Raw genomic sequence first — 20094 nt, forward strand, 5'->3', positions numbered from 1 at the left:
ATCCATAACTCTCCAGCAAACATTCTTATCCAGCACCCTAACCTCATATCTATGTTGATGTCCCACTTCGCTCCTGTCACTGAGCCCTCTTCCCTCGGCCCACTTTCCGATTCACATTTCTGTTAAAGTTGCTTCCACTAACTTCTGCACGAACAACAATACCAATTTCAAATGCAAAATTAAACAAATATTTATTTGAATCAACTTTGGTGAAGTCCACCTACCCAACTCCTTACAACCATCGTCTAATGCAAAAACGCAGTCCTCTCTGTCTTCAGGTCCACTACCGCCACAAGTTCAACCCCTCTCATCCGAAGCCATACCGCCCCTCACGCACCTGCTCACTAAAAATGCAGATGTAGTCTCTGCTCTAGAAATAGGGAAAGGGCAGCTCCAGAATACCTAAAAAGGACGGTATGTGGAAGAGGTGAAGCAAGCCGCTGTGCCAGTCATACAAGGATTCACGTCAATCAATACATTAAAGCCAACTAAACAGTGCCTGGTCAACGATGCCCTAACCAATGGTATTGGCTCTCTTGTTTACAACCTTCATCTCATCACCTCTTTTGGACTGGACCTTTACTGGCCACCAAAACATTATCTGGACAACAGTCAGGCCCCTCCTGAAGGAGAACCTTACAAAGATCGCACTCAACTATATATTGAAAACTTCTTAGAACAATAAATATTAAGAAAATTGATGAGATGCTGTGTAACAATTTTAACAATTAATCCTCTTAGAAAAAAAACTGACAGCTAAAAGAAGGTACAAAGGAAAAGGAACTAACAAAAATCAATATATAAAGCCACTGAAAACACACATACACAGAGCAAACTGTTCAAGCCACCAACAGCAGAGAGTCTGTCGAAGTTTTACTGAAAGTAAGCACTGAAAGCATCCAATACTACCCAAAACCTGTGTTGCAGAACCATGCAAAACTGGTTGTTGTTTCTTTTAGTCAACAAAAACTCGGGTCCTGAAAAACCACGGACTTCCAGTTACTCCTCATATAGCATTTCTAGACATATGTTCCGTACATTTGTCGAGCGCCTGATTATTTGGAAGCGTATCCTGTTGCCGAGCAGGTGAGAGTCTGGGTATACCGAGGGTCTAGTAGGACGATTCGAAAAGCCAGGTCTTCAGCTTCTTCCTTTTTTTTTTGACACAGTGCAGTGTGCAAGCATTAACAAAAGACATTGAGAAAGAAAATAGCCCTCGAGGTTAAGATCTATTGGCTTTGCCAATGCTTGTTTTAAATATGGTTTTATAACTTTTTTCAATTTAATTTACAGCTCTAACTTTGGCATCTTGGAATGGTAAATTGAAAAGGCTGTTGCATCGTCCTGCATACCGATTGACTCGCGTGTTATGCTGTGACTGCTTGCTTTTAGGTTGAGCCTACCAGACAGCGTCATTAGTCTTGGTGCAAAAGACTTATTGAGAGATTGCAACTCACCACTGGCTGGCCTTAGTGTCGCTCTTGTTTGCTTGCTTTCTAATGTTTAACTTTCCTTGTTTCAGCCAGTCCATTTTGTGTATGTGCCTCACATGGAGCATTACCTCTGTACTTTCTCTTTCATTGACTGGCTTTTCTGCTCCTCTGGTCACTGTTAAGGGTACAACTTTTGTCTTTTTGTTTAAATTCAATATGAGAGTGCATGTGTTTTTGCAGCTGTCTCCCTTGTGTAATTTTCTCCCCCACACTCAATCTCTTGCCCTAGCACTAGTGTTACTGTGTCTTGTCTGTGTGCTTCTGCTTCCCCTCCCCTGGCGCTCCACGTTACACTCTGTGGCCTGTGGACTCTTGTTGCTTCTCTCCACGCATACCGTGCTGCTTTAACTCCACACCATCTGTGTTGCTTAAGCCCCCTTTCACCCATGTTTGTTCACCCCTCACCCTGTTCTGCAATCCGCTCAACTATTACATTTAAAAAAAAATAAAACGCTGTATAACATGGGTAAAAACATTAGCAAAGCAATAGAGTCTTACAGCGGAGACCCATTGACTTTGCCAGTGCTTATTTTCTGCCAGAAGTGTTCAGCATCAACAAACAAGTATTTTCTTCTGATGTGACACTGCATCTGCAAAAAGCACTGGTCACCAAAAGGTTAGGTGACACGACTGAAAGGTGCGACATATCAGCTTTGCCAATGCTTCCTGTATTTGGTTAATGACTTTTCCTCCATAGCTTCAGGACCATCCAGCGATGTCAATCCTGTTCTGGTAACCTTTACGTACATCCAATGAAAGCTCATCGCTCAGACACAGCCTATTCTTTAACCTTTGAAAAATGACCAGGCTAAGGGCAAGATGTACGACCTTCTTGAGAGGTCGCAAACGAGAAATCAGTCCATTTACAACCACTAAATAGGTCTGTGGCATGTACAAACCCTATTTTGAGGGGGTGTGCCAAGGGCGTCCCTTCCTCATAGCCATTCGCAGTGCCATGTAGAATTTTTTGTAGCTAAAATGCAGTCGCAAAACATTTGCATTTTACCATCAATGGAAAATTGGTGGTAGACCAGACTTTGCGAATATAGGCACAAATCTTTCAAGTGCACATGAACTGAAACATTCACTTTTCTTTTAGAAACGCATCCTGTTTTCCTTTATGGAAAAATGGTTGCATTTCACACCAAAAAAAAGGCTTTATTAAAAAAGCAGTCCCAGACATGGTGGGCTGCTGACCTCAGCAGGCCACCATCCTTGTGAGTGTGGCCATTTCCAATGGGTCTCAAAACTGTGAGCAGGCTCATGAATATTAATGAGGCCGGTCCTTTGCGACCCATGTGAGAATCGCAACAGTTTCTCGGGCACTGTTGTACATTCCATTTTGCGAGTTGCAATACATCGCAATTTGTGACTCGCAAAATGGAATGGTCGTACATCTGGCCCTGTATCCGGGAGGGTCGGATCAGTACACACTTGGCAAACCAAGCCCTGAACAAGCTAAGCTCCCTGTGTAACCCGGCATCAGAAAAATGTGTTTGGGGCAATTTCGACTTCAAATTGGACAGAGCACTGGGCTATAACTAAACAACGGTTACAAATCTGTAAAATATGTAAACCTACAAAATGTTTTTTTTTTTTTAAACACAAGTGATCAAGACTGAACACACCCAAAGTCACAAAGGATGAACAAGCGCCTGTTTGAGACACAGAAGGTAGCTGGCATGGGCGTGTATGCCAAATGCAAACCCTATGCCTTGTCCAGGACATTTAGGTCTCCAACCTTTTCCTTAATAACAGCTGCTTCTGTTCAATGAAACTCATCGAGAGCTACCGATATTATTACTGCCGTAATGGTGACCACATCAGACAAGATTACATTAGTGGCCACAATATGCAGGATCACTTTCCAGGAAGGAAAGTTGAAGAAAGCAAACGGTATGTAGCGTGACGAGTCGAGGTTGTACTAGCTGTATGACATATCTGTTTTACATCCATTTTACGCGTTACGTACTTTTTAACTGTGTGATTTTGTTTATGGTTTTAATTGACTAATAAACTAAACTAAACCACTGCCAGTGCTCACTTCAATGCATCGGGCTTGTTTGCGGTAGTAATATAAAAAAGCCTTTGTCAATAGGTTATGGCTCTATATGAGTAACACATAACAGACATAGCTATAATGCCTCGGGCACCAAGGTAATAACGTTTCTTAAAAGTCTCCCCAATGCGACGTGATTTATCACTAATAGGAGCTTTAAATAAATACTGGCAAATCAGCCATTTTTCTCCAAATATCAGGTTTGAAAGCTCTAAAAATAAAATGTTCAGAAAAAAACGCATTGTCTAATATACACTCTAAATTTAAGTATATGAATATTATTTCCACGAAGCAAAAGCATCTTATTTAGAAAGCTGGGCTGGTGACCGGGGAGCCATATAAAAAGGCCAGCTTCCAGTAGCTCACGAATTCCTCGTTGGAGAAGGCCGATTCTAACTCTGCTAGTGAAAAGTTGAACACTTAGGCCGAGGTCGCTTCTGCCACTCCTTCAAAAGGTGTTCGCAGGCCAGGGGCAGGTAGTGGTGCGATTCTGAAGTGTTCCTCCTCCCGAGAGATCACCAATGCCAACCTCCTAGCAACAGCTTGTCTAGGCAGATTCAAGTCCTAGTTCTCACACTTCTCCCAGCGCTGCCCATCTCCGTGAATTTCAAGGAAAAGCGCCATTTCAGTACAGTTATTTCAGTCGTTTTTGACGTTCCTTTTTCGACTATTGAATTCCCTCAAGCACAGCCGTGTTTTTAATTTACATCCGGGAGATCACCACATCCACTAGCACTTCAGCCACGCGATCACGAAGTCACGATGTAACATTTCCGACTAAAAAAAGCTGAGAAAAACTAACCTTTTTAACAGAAAGCAAAATAAAGGTTTTAATCTCTATAGCAGGCAAGAGAAACGTGCACCAACTTAAGCTTCCTAAAAACTCTGCACTGCATCCCTAACACAAGCCACACGATGGCAGTGGTGGCACACAAGAGTTTGTCAATCAGACAGTAACAGCACCTACCTGGCCTGTCTACAGCACGCTTCACTCGCCACAGCTGTTCTATACTCTACTGCTTTAATCTAGTCACACAGAAACAAGCATTGGCTTCAGACTACTGACTGCCACAATGCTTATGTTCTTTTATCATTTTTGCAAAACTTTATTGTTTGGGTAAGGTCCTGTGCCCTAGTCAGTCTAAAACAAATATGACTTAAGAGCAAAAATAGGTTTTAGTCTCTGAAAGCAGACATTACCACAGCAGTGTCTGGCACTGAAGGGAATGTTTTATGCGCGGATGTGATCCTGGTGAAAGGGGAGATAAGAGACTACCAAATACACTGAGAGAAGCAAACTCTATAGGAAACAATACAAGATCCTTACCACTATTCTGGAGTGTTATCTAGTGCAGAGAAAACCTTAACCGTGAACTACTACCCAAGCACCTTTTTATTTAATTTAGAAAGTTTTCAATAGCGGGAACATGACCACCAGGGGTATCAGAGCGCTTTACGGTTTATACATCAAGAAGGGTACAAACAATCAAAATAGAACCAACAAAGCAAAAAATTCACAGTCTTATAAAGCCCGGGATTCTTGTGACCCTGGTAGCTGAGCCACAAATCAGCGACTGACCTCAAAATCGAATGGAATAACCAGAGGCAGACATTTCTTAATCAGGAGCCCTTTGACTTTATTTTTGAAGAGGACAGTGGAAGAGTTCACCCTGACTTCGGGGGAAGGGAGTTCCAAATCCTCAGACCCAAACCTGAGAAGGCTCGAGTGTAGGCTTTTCTTTTCTTGAATTTTTATGGTTTGAGCAATAGGGTGCTGGCGCTTCTGGAGGCTCTCGAACCTCATGAGAGCTCTAGTTTCTGAGCGAGGTACAGCAGGGTATTGAAGAGGATGGCTGCAATTTTTAACTGTATCCACGCTTCAGATGGAAGCCAGTTCAGGGACAGCAGGTCCGGAGAAATATGGTTTTATTTTTTAGAGCCAGTAATGAGCCTAGCAGCAGAGTTGAGGGCAACCCTAGGAGGAGCTGTCTTCACTCTGGGCAGGATGCAAAGGGTTTCGCTGCCATAGTCCAGCTTTGAGATCACTAATGCTTGCACTGCCACCTTTAGGTCATGAGTAGGTAGATAAGGCTTGAGTTTCCTTAGGATGCGGAGTTGAAAGTTCGCTCCTTTGGTGAGGGAACTGATGTGCTTCTGAATGTTTAAACTTTTGTCAAAAATAACACCCAGAGAGGTTGCCGAATAAACAAGGTGAGGTCTACAGTTAAGAGCAGTACGCTGCTTCAACCATTGTTCCATGACTGGAGCTTGCTTGAGCGGTGCGATTAAGAGGAATTCAGTTTTGAGAGCATTAAGCTTCAGGTGGTTACGTGTCAGCCAGCTTTGTGTTTCCAGTAGGACTGAGTTGAGGGACTGGATGTCCGCAGGGGAGGCGATCTTCAGGTTTAGTTGGGTATCATCCACATACATGTGATAGTGAATGCTGGATGATTTCAGTTTTTTTTGTCAGAGGCTCCATGAACAGGTTGAAGAGCGTGGGTGAAAGCGCTGAACCCCGAGGAACCCTCAGAATGACCCGCGCAGGATGAGACAGGGATTGGTTCACCATGAAGCTTTGGGATCTGTTATGAAGCCTTTGTGTTGCTGCTCACTGTTAACCTCTGAAACAGAGCCGCCACCTGTTGTTGGTCATGGAATATTTTAGGGCAAAGACTCTCACCCGCTGATGTTCCTAGGGGGGTCACATCGAGAGGCCCCATTAGATCAGGCCTTGGCTCAGGAAAGCTCTTGGCACCAGCTGGTGGAAGGTAACGTTTGCTGGTCACTGCTCCACCATCCAGCACAGACCTTCAACAGGGCGGCAACTATCCATCTGTGTGCTTGATGCTGATGACCTGGGGTTTATGTTTAGCAGGACATGAAGGCTGGCCATTACCTTGGCCACCAAAGAGCTTTGTCAGGCAAGCAGCACACGTGTACCAGAGCTGGCACGGATTTCAAAAGGGAAGCTGCTTTCAACGAAGAGGTACACATTTTGGGCCCTTAGATTACTATTAGGTTAGCTCTCAAGATCTGAGGAAAGCAAACCCTTAGCCTGTTTCACAGTTTACATGGGTAACAGAGTAATGGGAAATAAAGTCATCTGCGCAAGATCACACAATGTGTACAAAGCAGTCAGAGTTAGATTACAGGTCTCCAGACACCACACCAAGTGCACTGTATTCACTAAAGTCTAACAGCAGCAATGAAAATCGAGGAGAAATTATGAAAATCAAGCAGAAGTGTGCGTGTGTCAAGAACATGTAGAAATGTAGGAGACTGAGTAGGTGCACCAGTCGACATCTACTATTTCTTGCCAAATCATATATCACTCAGTCTACAGCAAGGAGACCGGCGTTATTTGCAACGTGAGAGACTGCACCTGCAGGTGAAAAGAAGAAAAGCCATGTACCTTTATGGCTCTCTTAGTTCAGACAAAAGGGAGTGGTCTCCATTTACATGGGTGCTCGCACTGTCTCAAAAGTGGGAGATTACTGGTATTTACTTTCTTCAATAGTTTTACAAAAAAAAAAAACTTTACTATTCGGAGCATTCAATATTTTGTTTCAATTCCGTAGGTAAAATTATGAAAATAAAATGCTTGCTTATAAAAGATGAGCATTATGCAAGATTCTCTACCCCCTTGCACAAATGAGTACGCCCCAGAAGTGGATGGACTGCAAGGAAAAGTGAAGACATCAACGTCTGGTAATTGGGATTCACAAAATTATAAAACTATACTAAAAAAAACAACAATTCACAGCCTTGGTAATCCAGGGCGCGGCCAGATAACTTGAAGGCGATAAATGCCAGTTTTAACAACAGAGCTTGTTTTGATTATAAGGTCCATGCCACTCAATCTCTGAAAGTGCAATCTGACATTAATAGTGAATTTGGAGATGTTTAATACAAATGAAGAACACTGTCAAAAGAAGAAATCTGGTAGCTTTGTGAGAGGAACAACTAAAAACGAATCCCCAAAAAGTTTATTGAGCAATTAAAACTCGGAATCCCACGTCAGTACAAGGACACAGCAGCAGCGGGGTGTATTGCTTCTGTCTCCCATGCTTTTATTTAGGGCGTAAATATATATGGCTGATGTTGTAAAAGTACAGTATGTATGAGAGCACGAGCTCCAAATGGTCTGGCGTGGGACCTCACAGACACCTGTAGAGCAAGAACAGGCTTTTAAAAGCGCTGCAATGAAGGGGTGAGAATCCTAGACACAGATCTTACTTCTGTGAAGTGAATCTGGGATTAAGGCTGATTTGGAAAACTGAGGGTCGATGCTGCTCTAGAAGGAAACGCCTTTACTGATTTTATGTCATAAACATGAAATTATATTTTATCTGTCCTTTTAAGGGGGCCGATCCTTAGTTTTATTTATGGAACTGCGTATATTTTCTAGGTCGAGTTAGTAAATAAGCGGAGTAAGCAAAATTGAAGTACCATTGAGTTGAGGATGAAGCTCTGAATACCAGGACTGCACGAGCGATTGTGGAGATCTGAGGACTTAGCAGTGCAGAGGAGCACAGAACAACGGAAACTTAGTCACTGGCTTATGTCCTAATGCAATGTGACAAACGAGCCCCTCAAACCTTAGAGGGTTACTTATCCCCTATCTCATCGCCACTTGTAGCATCTTCCCATCCTTGGTACCCGCCAATGACTATGGCACACACAGAGTCTAGTATTACACGTATTTATTTTGTTGCGTGTAACTGTGAACTCAACATTCTAAAACAAGCTTTCATGGCACTGTGCTCTAGCACTTACATCACAGCACTATGGAGTCCGTTAGGTGCCAAAAGTGTTCTGTTATAAAACATCGCAAGACACTACAACGAGTCCCTCCAATTATTAAGGTAAAAGAGTGTGCTCAATGTGAGAAACAAGCCCCTCCAATCTTCGAGGGTTAGGAATAAACTCAATGCGAGAAACAAGGCCGTCCCATCTTAAGGGGTTTGGAGTGCGCTCAATGCGAGAAACAAGGCCGTCCCATCTGAAGGGGTTTGGAGTGCGCTCAATGCGAGAAACAAGGCCGTCCCATCTGAAGGGGTTTGGAGTGCGCTCAATGCGAGAAACAAGGCCCTCCAATCTTAAAGGGTTAGGAGTGCGCTCAATGCGAGAAACAAGGCCCTCCAATCTTAGAGGGTTAGGAGTGCGCTCAATGCGAGAAACAAGGCCCTCCAATCTTAAAGGGTTAGGAGAGCGCTCAATGAGAGAAACAAGGCCCTCCAATCTTAAAGGGTTAGGAGTGCGCTCAATGAGATAAACAAGGCCCTCCAATCTTAAAGGGTTAGGAGTGCGCTCAATGCGAGAAACAAGGCCCTCTAATCTTCAAGGTAAAGCAATGCCCTCAATGCGAGAAACAAGCCCCTTCAATCTTAAAGGGATAGGTATGCACTCAATGCAAGAAACGAGCCCATCCAACCTCAGAGGGATAGGAGCACGCTCAATGTGAGAAACGAGACCCTCCAATCTTCGAGGGATAGGAGAGCACCTCAGCTCCCTGATCAAGGGCGCTAGTCTGGAGCGAAGCCTCCACATCTTTCTGGACCCAGCGATTTACCTACAAGACAAGTCTTCGCCCACCGTGTGCCATTTCGGTACTTTTCTGCATACTTTCCTGGAATAAATAAGCTGCATTGTTTACATCTGATTTCCAACTTCCAGAATTGTTGCTTTTCTGGCACGGCTGTAAGGGAAGGTGTCCACCGTTGCCACAGTAGATCTTTTAATACCCACCGTGTACCCCGAGAGGGAAGCGGGTCCATGCAATTACATAAGTTTGTGACTTGCTGTGGTTCTACACCAACCTGATCTGAGTAGGTCACTGCGATGTCTGAGCAATGTTCATGAGAGGATCCTTGATAGAGTCCCTGATGGCTTTATATAGCAAACCAGGGTGAATGTATTGATGCATAAACTGTACCCCACTGTACGCCCCTGGGTACCTCCGCGCTGCCAGGTTAAAACATCTCTAGTTCATAGGTGCCAAGCTCTGCAGAAGAACCATAAAGTGACTTCATCTGAGATGATCACAGTGATGGAGGCTCTAAAAAAATTACAATTTGTTTATATTTTAATGGAGACTGAGAGAGCAGGATATCCGTCCCTCGGGCACGTAAATAAGCTGTATGCATTTTACAAGTCGACATGCAGGCCAGCATGAAAACGTATTTACGTGTTTCTATTGGCGGGTATTCAGCCGTAATGAATGCATCACTGAGATGACATTAGAAACTCTTCTTCCCAAGGTCTCCTGAGAGGAACCAAAAAATAGGATTGCCTTAATGAACAGCTCTGAAGCATTCAGCTCTAACTTTTCACAGCTACATGTACATTTAATTAAAAGAAAATAATGCAAGGAAGGTGTGGAAAATGTGCACCCAACCAATTGGGTTCAAGAATTTCTGACCAAAGGGGAAGAAATTGTCGTGAACAGACCAAATATATGAAATGTTACAACCAAATACGTGAAATGTCAGAGATCACAACTGGATAACTATGCATAAAAGTCACAGTGTCGGAAAAGGGCTGAGAGGAGGTTTGGTTACTTCATCAAAGAGTCCAGTTCACCACGAAGGGCAAGACCACAGAGCTATGCCCTGCCATGCAGACCCATGTTATGTTATGACCATTTGTAAAGCACACATATCACCTACGATATGAAAACACTGGATTTAGAATAGCCCTGTTTTTAGCTGCTTTTTAACCTGTTCGCTGCTTCTGTCGGCCAACGGCCGTCGCGAGCACTACCTCCGTAGAGCTGCACACGTACGTTGGCTGACGCGGCCCCGCCCACTCTTCAAAGCCACCGCGGCAGATTTTCGGCCACGGTAAACGGGTTAAATTGTATATGGTCTGAGATGGCACGAATATGTGTAGGGAGCTTATTCCATTGTTGGTGGGGAGGGATCAGGTGAGAGAAGGACCTGCCACCATTTCTGGCGGTGTGCACTCTCAGAGGTGTGAGAAGAGGTTTCCCTTCAGATCAAAGGTTTCTCCTTGGCGAGTACTACCAGAGTCTCTTGGACAAATTGTTTGGCCTTGCTTCGTGCAGGGCCTTATGTGCGATGCACATAAGTTTGAAGCAGGTACGCTTCTCAATTGGAATCCAGTGCAGTGCTCTCAGGGTGGGTACCGAAGGGGATCGGGAAGGAAGATTCAAAACTAGTCTGGCGGCGATGTTCTGCACTACCTGCAGCCTCGTATATAGGTCTTCATTAATGGAGGTCATGAGGGAAATACCATAATATAATCTGCAAATAATTAGACCCTGAACCCTCATTTTCCTGGATTCCGGTGAAATCCATTGGAAGATCTTTCGTAGTATTCTCATGGTGCAATAGCTTAAGGTTAGTGTCTGATTTACATAGTCTTTCATGGATAGCTTATCATCTATTATAATCCCAAGATTTCGCACTGTAGATTTTGGTGTGGGGCAGAGACCTATGCTGGTGGGCCACCATGCCGTTGACCAGAATGATTGTGATTTGCCAAATAGAATCACTTTGGTCTTGCAGACATTAAGTTGTAGATAATTGTTATGCATCCAGTTAGATATATGAGACATGCAGTTGATAAATCTAGCTCTTGTCCTGCAGACCCACACAGGGCCATCCCTGCAGAGCCATCCCTGCCCTGCAGACCCACACAGAGCCATCCCTGCCCTACAGACCACCCCCACAGAGCCATCCCTGCCCCGCAGACCCACACTGAGCCATCCCTTCCCTGCAGACTCAAACCCGCACAGGCAACAGCGCACAGATCACTTACAAGGCAGAATCAGTGAACAATAACCAGCGTGCTCACGGCCCCTCCTACCCAGCTCCCGGGCAAATATGGGGGTGGGGGTGCCACCCCCAGGGCAGGCTGGCTGAGAGAGGCCCACGTCCAGCTTTTGTGGAACAACTCTCCAGGACTTCTCTTGGCGACGCTGGGGAAATTAATTACTACAAATTCACCTGCAGGGCGCCATTCTCGGCTTGGAAAACAGGGGACGTGACTCATGTGCTTTCGAGGTGGCATGAGGCGATGAACAGTGTTGAGTAAGTAACTCGGACGAATGATGAACGATGCCCTTGGTGAAGATGGCACACGGCGTACCCACCACGCCCACGCCCACTGGGTGCCCTGTCCAAAGTTCCTAGGTCATTCTTCCTGTGGCCCCTGGCCTCCCAGCTGCTGACACCGCCTCTGCTTGGTGACTGCAGGCCTGAGGCCTCCAACAGGCCGCAGAGGAAAAGAACAATATCCATGCTAGGCACAGATTTTTAGCTCACGTATTTTCAAGCCACGCCCTTAATTACATCGGTCATGCCCCTAATCCCCCCCACACACCCCCGTTTTTCAATTTCGCTTAAAGCCATGACAATATCCTAAACAAGGAGGGTTCTTGGGTCTTACCCAGAGACCGCAGGAGCTTTGAAAAGGCCAGCCAAAGTTTGCTCCCCGTGCATCTGTCCCTTGCTCCAAAGTGTGTGGACAGACAGCTCCCAGTCCCATCCCAGGCTCCATGGTGTGTGGATAGACAGCTCCCAGTCCCATCCCAGGATCCATAGTGTGTGGATAGACAGCTCCCAGTACCATCCCAGGCTCCATAGTGTGTGGATAGACAGCTCCCAATCCCATCCCAGGCTCCATGGTGTGTGGATAGACAGCTCCCAATCCCATCCCAGGCTCCATGGTGTGTGGATAGACAGCTCCCCGTCCCATCCCAGGCTCCAAAGTGTGTGGACAGACAGCTCCCCGTCCCATCCCAGGCTCCAAAGTGTGTGGATAGACAGCTCCCAGTCCCATCCCAGGCTCGGTGGTGTGTGGATAGACAGCTCCCAGTACCATCCCAGGCTCCATGGCGTGTGGATAGACAGCTCCCAGTACCATCCCAGGCTCCATGGCGTGTGGATAGACAGCTCCCAGTCCCATCCCAGACTCCATAGTGTGTGGATAGACAGCTCCCAGTCCCATCCCAGGCTCCATGGTGTGTGGATAGACAGCTCCCAGTCCCATCCCAGGCTCCATTATGTGTGGATAGACAGCTCCCAGTCCCATCCCAGACTCCATGGTGTGTGGATAGACAGCTCCCAGTCCCATCCCAGGCTCCATGGTGTGTGGATAGACAGCTCCCAGTCCCATCCCAGGCTCCATGGTGTGTGGAGCCCTTGGAAAAGCACCCATCCCGACAGACCACGCACGGAACCTGGGCGTCATCCTGGATTCCTCCCTTTCGATGAACAGACAAGTCAACGCCGTTTCTTCATCTTGCTTCAACATTCTTCGCATGCTCAAAAAAACATTTCGTTGGATCCCCACCGAAACTAGGAAAACGGTCACCCACGCTCTGGTCACGAGCCGACTGGACTATGGAAACACCCTCTACGCCGGTACTACCGCTAAACTCCAGAAAAAACTCCAACGAATCCAAAACGCCTCAGCCAGGCTCATATTAGACATCCCGCGTAAAGAACATATCTCTGGTCACCTGAAAAACCTCCACTGGCTTCCCGTCAATAAGAGGATCACTTTCCGGCTCCTAACCCACGCACACAAAGCACTCTACGAAATCGGACCAGAATGCCTCAACACACGACTGTCCTTCTACACCCCCTCCCGCCAGCTACGATCATCCAACCAAGCCCTTGCCACTGTACCTCGCATCAACAAAACCACCATGGGAGGTAGATCCTTCTCCTACCTGGCAGCTAAAACCTGGAACTCACTTCCCACTTACCTTCGCCTTACCCAGAACCACCTAGCATTCAGAAAGCAACTTAAAACGTGGATATTTGACAAGTAATTCCCCACCCCTCCTCAAGCGCCTTGAGACCCTCTGGGTATGTAGCGCGCTATATAAATTCTCTGACTTGACTTGACTTGGATAGACAGCTCCCAGTCCCATCCCAGGCTCCATGGCGTGTGGACAGACAGCTCCCAGTCCCATCCCAGGCTCCATGGCGTGTGGACAGACAGCTCCCAGTCCCATCAGAGGCTCCATTATGTGTGGATAGACAGCTCCCAGTCCCATCCCAGGCTCCATAGTGTGTGCATAGACAGCTCCCAGTCCCATCCCAGGCTCCATAGTGTGTGGATAGACCGCTCCCAGTCCCATCCCAGGCTCCATTATGTGTGGATAGACAGCTCCCAGTCCCATCCCAGGTTCCACGGTGTGTGGATAGACAGCTCCCAGTCCCATCCCAGGCTCCACAGTGTGTGGATAGACAGCTCCCAGTCCCATCCCAGGCTCGGTGGTGTGTGGATAGACAGCTCCCAGTCCCATCCCACGCTCCGTGGTGTGTGGATAGACCGCTCCCAGTCCCATCCCAGACTCCATAGTGTGTGGATAGACAGCTCCCAGTCCCATCCCAGGCTCCATGGTGTGTGGATAGACAGCTCCCAGTCCTATCCCAGGCTCCATTATGTGTGGATAGACAGCTCCCAGTCCCATCCCAGACTCCATGGTGTGTGGATAAGACAGCTCCCAGTCCCATCCCAGGCTCCATGGTGTGTGGATAGACAGCTCCCAGTCCCATCCCAGGCTCCATGGTGTGTGGATAGACAGCTCCCAGTCCCATCCCAGGCTCCATGGCGTGTGGACAGACAGCTCCCAGTCCCATCCCAGGCTCCATGGTGTGTGGATAGACAGCTCCCAGTCCCATCCCAGGCTCCATGGCGTGTGGACAGACAGCTCCCAGTCCCATCCCAGGCTCCATTATGTGTGGATAGACCGCTCCCAGTCCCATCCCAGGCTCCATAGTGTGTGGATAGACAGCTCCCAGTCCCATCCCAGGCTCCATAGTGTGTGGATAGACCGCTCCCAGTCCCATCCCAGGCTCCATAGTGTGTGGATAGACCGCTCCCAGTCCCATCCCAGGCTCCATTATGTGTGGATAGACAGCTCCCAGTCCCATCCCAGGCTCCACGGTGTGTGGATAGACAGCTCCCAGTCCCATCCCAGGCTCCACGGTGTGTGGATAGACAGCTCCCAGTCCCATCCCAGGCTCCACGGTGTGTGGACAGACAGCTCCCAGTCCCATCCCAGGTTCCACGGTGTGTGGATAGACAGCTCCCAGTCCCATCCCAGGCTCCACGGTGTGTGGATAGACAGCTCCCAGTCCCATCCCAGGCTCGGTGGTGTGTGGATAGACAGCTCCCAGTCCCATCCCACGCTCCGTGGTGTGTGGATAGACAGCTCCCAGTCCCATCCCAGGCTCCATGGCGTGTGGACAGACAGCTCCCAGTCCCATCCCAGGCTCCATGGTGTGTGGATAGACAGCTCCCAGTCCCATCCCAGGCTCCATGGCGTGTGGACAGACAGCTCCCAGTCCCATCCCAGGCTCCATGGTGTGTGGATAGACAGCTCCCAGTCCCATCCCACGCTCCGTGGTGTGTGGATAGACAGCTCCCAGTCCCATCCCACGCTCCGTGGTGTGTGGATAGACAGCTCCCAGTCCCATCCCAGGCTCCATGGCGTGTGGATAGACAGCTACCAGTCCCATCCCACGCTCCGTGGTGTGTGGATAGACAGCTCCCAGTCCCATCCCAGGCTACGTGGTGTGTGGCTAGACAGCTCCCAGTCCCATCCCAGGCTACGTGGTGTGTGGCTAGACAGCTCCCAGTCCCATCCCAGGCTACGTGGTCTATAGCACAACGACACAGCCTGCCAGGCTCATGTAAACACAGGCTGCCAGGATCATGTGTACACAGCCTGCCAGGCTCTGCCAGTATCACGTGTACACAGGCTGCCAGGATCGTGTGTACACAGGCTGCCAGGCTCTGCCAAGATCATGTGAACACAGCCTGCCAGGATCACGTGCACACAGACTGTGGCAGGATCACGTGCACACAGACTGTGCCAGGATCTTGTGTACAGAGGCTGCCAGGATCATGTGTACACAGGCTGCCAGGCTGTGCCAGTATCATGTGTACAGAAGCCGTGATAGGATCATGTATACACAGGCTGCCAGGATCATGTGTACACAGGCTGCCAGGATCATGTGTACACAGGCTGCCAGGATCATGTGTACACAGGCTGCCAGGATCATGTATACACAGGCTGCCAGGCTGTGCCAGGATCATGTATACACAGGCTGTGCCAGGATCATGTAAACACAGGCCGTGCCAGGATCAAGCACGCCCAGCTGCCAGGATCATCTGTACACAAGCTGCCAGGATCATGGGTACACGGGATGCCAGGATCATGTGTACATAGGCTGTGATAGGATCATGTATACACAGCCAGTCAGGATTCAAGTGCACACGAGCTGCCAGGCTGTGCCAGGAATCATGTGTACAGAGAGTATGATAGGATATACATAAACTGCCAGGATCATGAATAGAAAGCCTGCCAGGTTATTCCAGGACCACGTGTACACAGGCTACCAAGATGCTCACACGATTCGAAGGCCACGTCCTCTCAGATGCAAAGGCATAGAGACACGAAGAACAGAGAAACAAGCAGAGACAAGCTGCTGCAAATGACCAAGGTGGACCCTGCATGCTGCCTCTGAAGGAAGGCATCACCCCAACACCTTCCACCCCGTGACGAGCCCCATTAACAAGATAGGAGCCTGCCTGTCACTAGAGCAGAACAGTGGCCTGCACTGTGTTCAAGGGAGCTTTATATGACAGAAGCTAGGGAATACTGTGCAACACAGGCCAAGGGAATACTGTGCAACACAGGCCAAGGCGTGGAGAAGTGTGGCTCACTGGTTAGAGGAGGCAGACCTGGAAGCAGAGGTCAGCCCGGGACCAGGGTTCAATTCCCGGCTCGGCGGGGTCTTGAGTCCTAAAATGTCCATGGACTCGACAATTCTCGCTCCGGTGCCTACTCGATTCACGGGTTCACACTCTGCGACTCTGGGCAATAGCTTGCTTAATCTCCACAACGGCCCCTCGCGGCGGGATGCCTGGCTTTCACCTTGCGGATACCCTGCCGGGGTTATCTCACAGGGGAATACCAGGACGGGTTCCCTAAGCAAGCGCTTAGAAACCGCTCGGTGATTTTTGCGCTATATAAATTCCTGTACATTTACTGTACAAGGGGGTACTGTGCAACACAGGCCAAGGGGATACTGTGCACCACAAGCCAAGGGGGATACTGTGCACCACAAGCCACGGGGGATACCGTGCATGGCAGGTGATAAAGTATACACAATGTTGATTCTATTCTTTGGAGAATCCCATGGCACATCCGATGTCCCAGGGTACAAAGGTTCTACAACAGGATATGGATGGTCGTGAAACTGAAGTGTGCCACCCCACTACACTCTCTCCCCAATCTCATGCCTAAAGGAGACTGCTGAGCCTGATGCACAGGATTGCAGAATCATCTACGGAGGAGCACAAAGGCGAATGCATGACAATGTACAGCGACACAGGGCAGGAGTCCTCTGTTCCTGGCACAGAGAACCAGAACACACTAACTCCAGCCCTCTGGGGGTGGCAGATCTTGGCACATCCACTTCAGTGATGGGTGGTAGGAGAGGGGAGCACTGCGCATGGAAAACAGAACTTCAGCCCAGGAAACAAACAGCAGTGTGATGGCTGGAGCGACACACCCCTGAAATGCCAAGAGACATCCTATGGGCTAAATATGAGAAAGCCTTCTCCTCTCTTCTCAAATTCCGCAAGACGCCGAAGAGCTGGCCTTACAATTAACCAACCTGTCAAAGCAGAGTTAGGCACACACACCTGGTGAGCGCCGGGGTACCATTGCGGCGATAGCGCACTTTACAAATACACTTAACATCACAGATCGAACACGCCCCAAAATGCCAGCACTCTATGGGCTAAGAGAACGACATTCCTCCAATACCAGCACCGGAGGGGTTAAGCACAAGGAACGAACAGCAACCCAACCACCCCGTACAGTGAGTAAAGAAACATCTGTTTTACAAACTTGTGTCTCTAAGATTGAAGGTGAGAAGTACCTTGTCCCACCCGGGTGCCAGGCTGCCCGGCAGTTCACTCGGAACCCCTTACAAAGTCCGCTGTGTTGTTCACCTCTGGGCGGGATGAACGGTGCCCTTGGCCCTACCCCCTCCACGGGCTCTCGGTGGCACTGTAAGAGTTCACCTGCCAGGGTCACCGCCGTGCCAGCACGGCTGCCCATGCTGGACTGGAATACGAATGGCACCGTGTGCATCCCACCGGGAGGGACATAAGATCGGATGTCCACTGTGCCCAGGGGGCCATGCGCCACTCTGATGCCAGGCTCGGCAGTGGGCAGGACAGGGGTGGGTGCACCTGATGCCTGCGGGCACTTCTCTCCTGCTGCCTGAAGTTTGCACTCCGGGCCCTGTGCATGCCACCCTCATGCCCAGGGTGCACTGACCCCACCCACCGGGGGGGGTGGGGGGGGGCACAAGATCAGAAGCTCATGGTGCCCAGAGGGTGAGGCTCAGAGGTGGGCAGGGGTGGGTGCACCCGATACCTCCGGGCACTTCTGCTTGAAGTTTGCACTCCGGGCCCTGTGCAGTGTTGGATGCATGTCACCCTCATGTCAGGGTGCACTGCCCCCCACACTGGCCCCATCCACCGGGGGGCACAAGATCAGATGCTCGTGGTGCCCAGAGGGTGAGGCTCAGGGGTGGGTGCACCTGATGCCTGCGGGCACTTCTCTCCTGCTGCCTGAAGTTTGCACTCCGGGCCCTGTGCATGCCACCCTCATGCCCAGGGTGCACTGACCCCACCCACCGGGGGGGGTGGGGGGGGGCACAAGATCAGAAGCTCATGGTGCCCAGAGGGTGAGGCTCAGAGGTGGGCAGGGGTGGGTGCACCCGATACCTCCGGGCACTTCTGCTTGAAGTTTGCACTCCGGGCCCTGTGCAGTGTTGGATGCATGTCACCCTCATGTCAGGGTGCACTGCCCCCCACACTGGCCCCATCCACCGGGGGGCACAAGATCAGATGCTCGTGGTGCCCAGAGGGTGAGGCTCAGGGGTGGGTGCACCTGATGCCTGCGGGCACTTCTCTCCTGCTGCCTGAAGTTTGCACTCCGGGCCCTGTGCATGCCACCCTCGTGCCCTGGGTGCCCCTCCCGCCCTGGGTGCCCCTCCCCTCCTGGCACTGCCCCCTCCTCCTGCTCTGTGCACTCCTGCAGCCCCTCCCCTGCCATGCTCTCTCTCTCCTCCCTGGCACCCCCCCTCCCCTCCCGGATCCCGACCCAGGAATAAGAAAAGTACCAGTGGACAAGTGCACCCCCCTCCCCCCCCGCCACCCCCCAGGAGGGCAGGTGCCCCCTCCCCAGGATGGCACCCCCCCCCCCAAAGAGAGTCCAGGCCTCCTGAAGTGCTCATGCACTGAACCCCAAATAACTGCCCCCTCCCCCAGCCCCTATAATAATGAACTCCACAATGACACCTCCCAGTGACCCCCCCGCCCCTCACAGCCCCAGCCCCTCCCCCCTGGACAGCAGCCCGCACCTGTCTGCGGGGGGGGCACGGCTCCCGCTCCCCCCGGGGGCTCCTCCTCCTCCTCCTCCGCGCCTCCTGGTCCTGGGCCCCGCAGCGCCTCCTTCCTCGGCTCCCTCCGCACCGGGCCCGGCTCCAGGCCCCCAGCGGGCCCCCCTCGGCCCCCCCGGGCCAGGAACGGGTGACGGGGAGAGGGAGCGGAAAACACCCGAAAGAGAGAAACTGTGATACAAAAACAAGAACTCTTCAATCCATTCACCCCCCGAGCCTCATCACCCGGGCGGGATCCCTCCGCCGGCGCGCGCCGCCGCCGCTACTACACACATACACACGGTGCGCGCGGCCCCGCGCGGCCGGCCTCCGCGCCTGCGCGCTGCGCCGCCGCCCGCCTCGCCGCCATGCCGGGGCCAGGCTTCTGGGGCGCCGCGCAGGCGCACTGCGCTCACGCCGTCCTACAGCCGGGGACAAAAGTCCTCGAGAGCGCACGCCGGGAGGGATGCGCATGCGCACTGGCTTGGACCGCCAGCAGCCTGTTACTTCTGAGGCTGCAATGAGCCACGTTCACCTACAACCCTTTATTTACAACCACCTCCTACAAGTAGTACAAGGAGACATGCGTGCAGCCAATGGCTCCAACAGAGGGCTTTCCTAAAACAAACAGCTTCTTAAAATGCATTTATGAGAAAACTGGGAAACAGGTAGTGGTGCCACCTGCCCTGCATTTCATTGCATGGCTGATAAACAAAAATAATGGAAAGTCAGCAAAATAGATTGTTTTGATTCCAATGAAATGTCAACCAAACTACCAAATACAAGGAGTTCCATGGGTGTTTTTAGGGACGGTTTAACAATTCCTAAATGAATCGCTTTATATCGACTAAAAAAAGTGTGGGGGGGGTCTCTAAAAGGGGTGTGTCCAAAGAGGCACTGTTTCCACTAAATATTGTAATTCATGGACTATGGTTTTAATTCACTTTTGCATCGAGATTATTTCCTTTCAATCACTGCACCCATTAACGTCTTTCAAGATTCTCACAAATCCTAAGCCAGTGCCTTTTAGCGGCATTAAGCGCTACATAAATAGAACTACCATGCACTACATGCCAACCTTTTAAAAGAGGAAAGT

The 20094-nt window shown here is 49.8% G+C and overlaps 1 protein-coding gene across 3 annotated transcripts in view; it reads right to left on the reverse strand.

Annotated features, from left to right (window-relative positions):
* The window catches only part of PHF21A (PHD finger protein 21A), a 419360-nt gene extending 400106 nt beyond the window's left edge, over positions 1-19254 (reverse strand). For all 3 annotated transcript variants that reach the window (XM_078684392.1, XM_078684393.1, XM_078684391.1), the window contains exon 1: positions 18981-19254. The gene's annotated coding sequence lies outside the window, so the exon portion shown is untranslated. The remainder of the gene's footprint in view (positions 1-18980) is intronic.
* Positions 19255-20094: the final 840 nt, after the last annotated feature.

This window comes from Lissotriton helveticus, chromosome 3_2 (assembly GCF_964261635.1).
Source record: "Lissotriton helveticus chromosome 3_2, aLisHel1.1, whole genome shotgun sequence".
In the NCBI taxonomy this organism is placed as follows: Eukaryota; Metazoa; Chordata; class Amphibia; order Caudata; family Salamandridae; genus Lissotriton; species Lissotriton helveticus.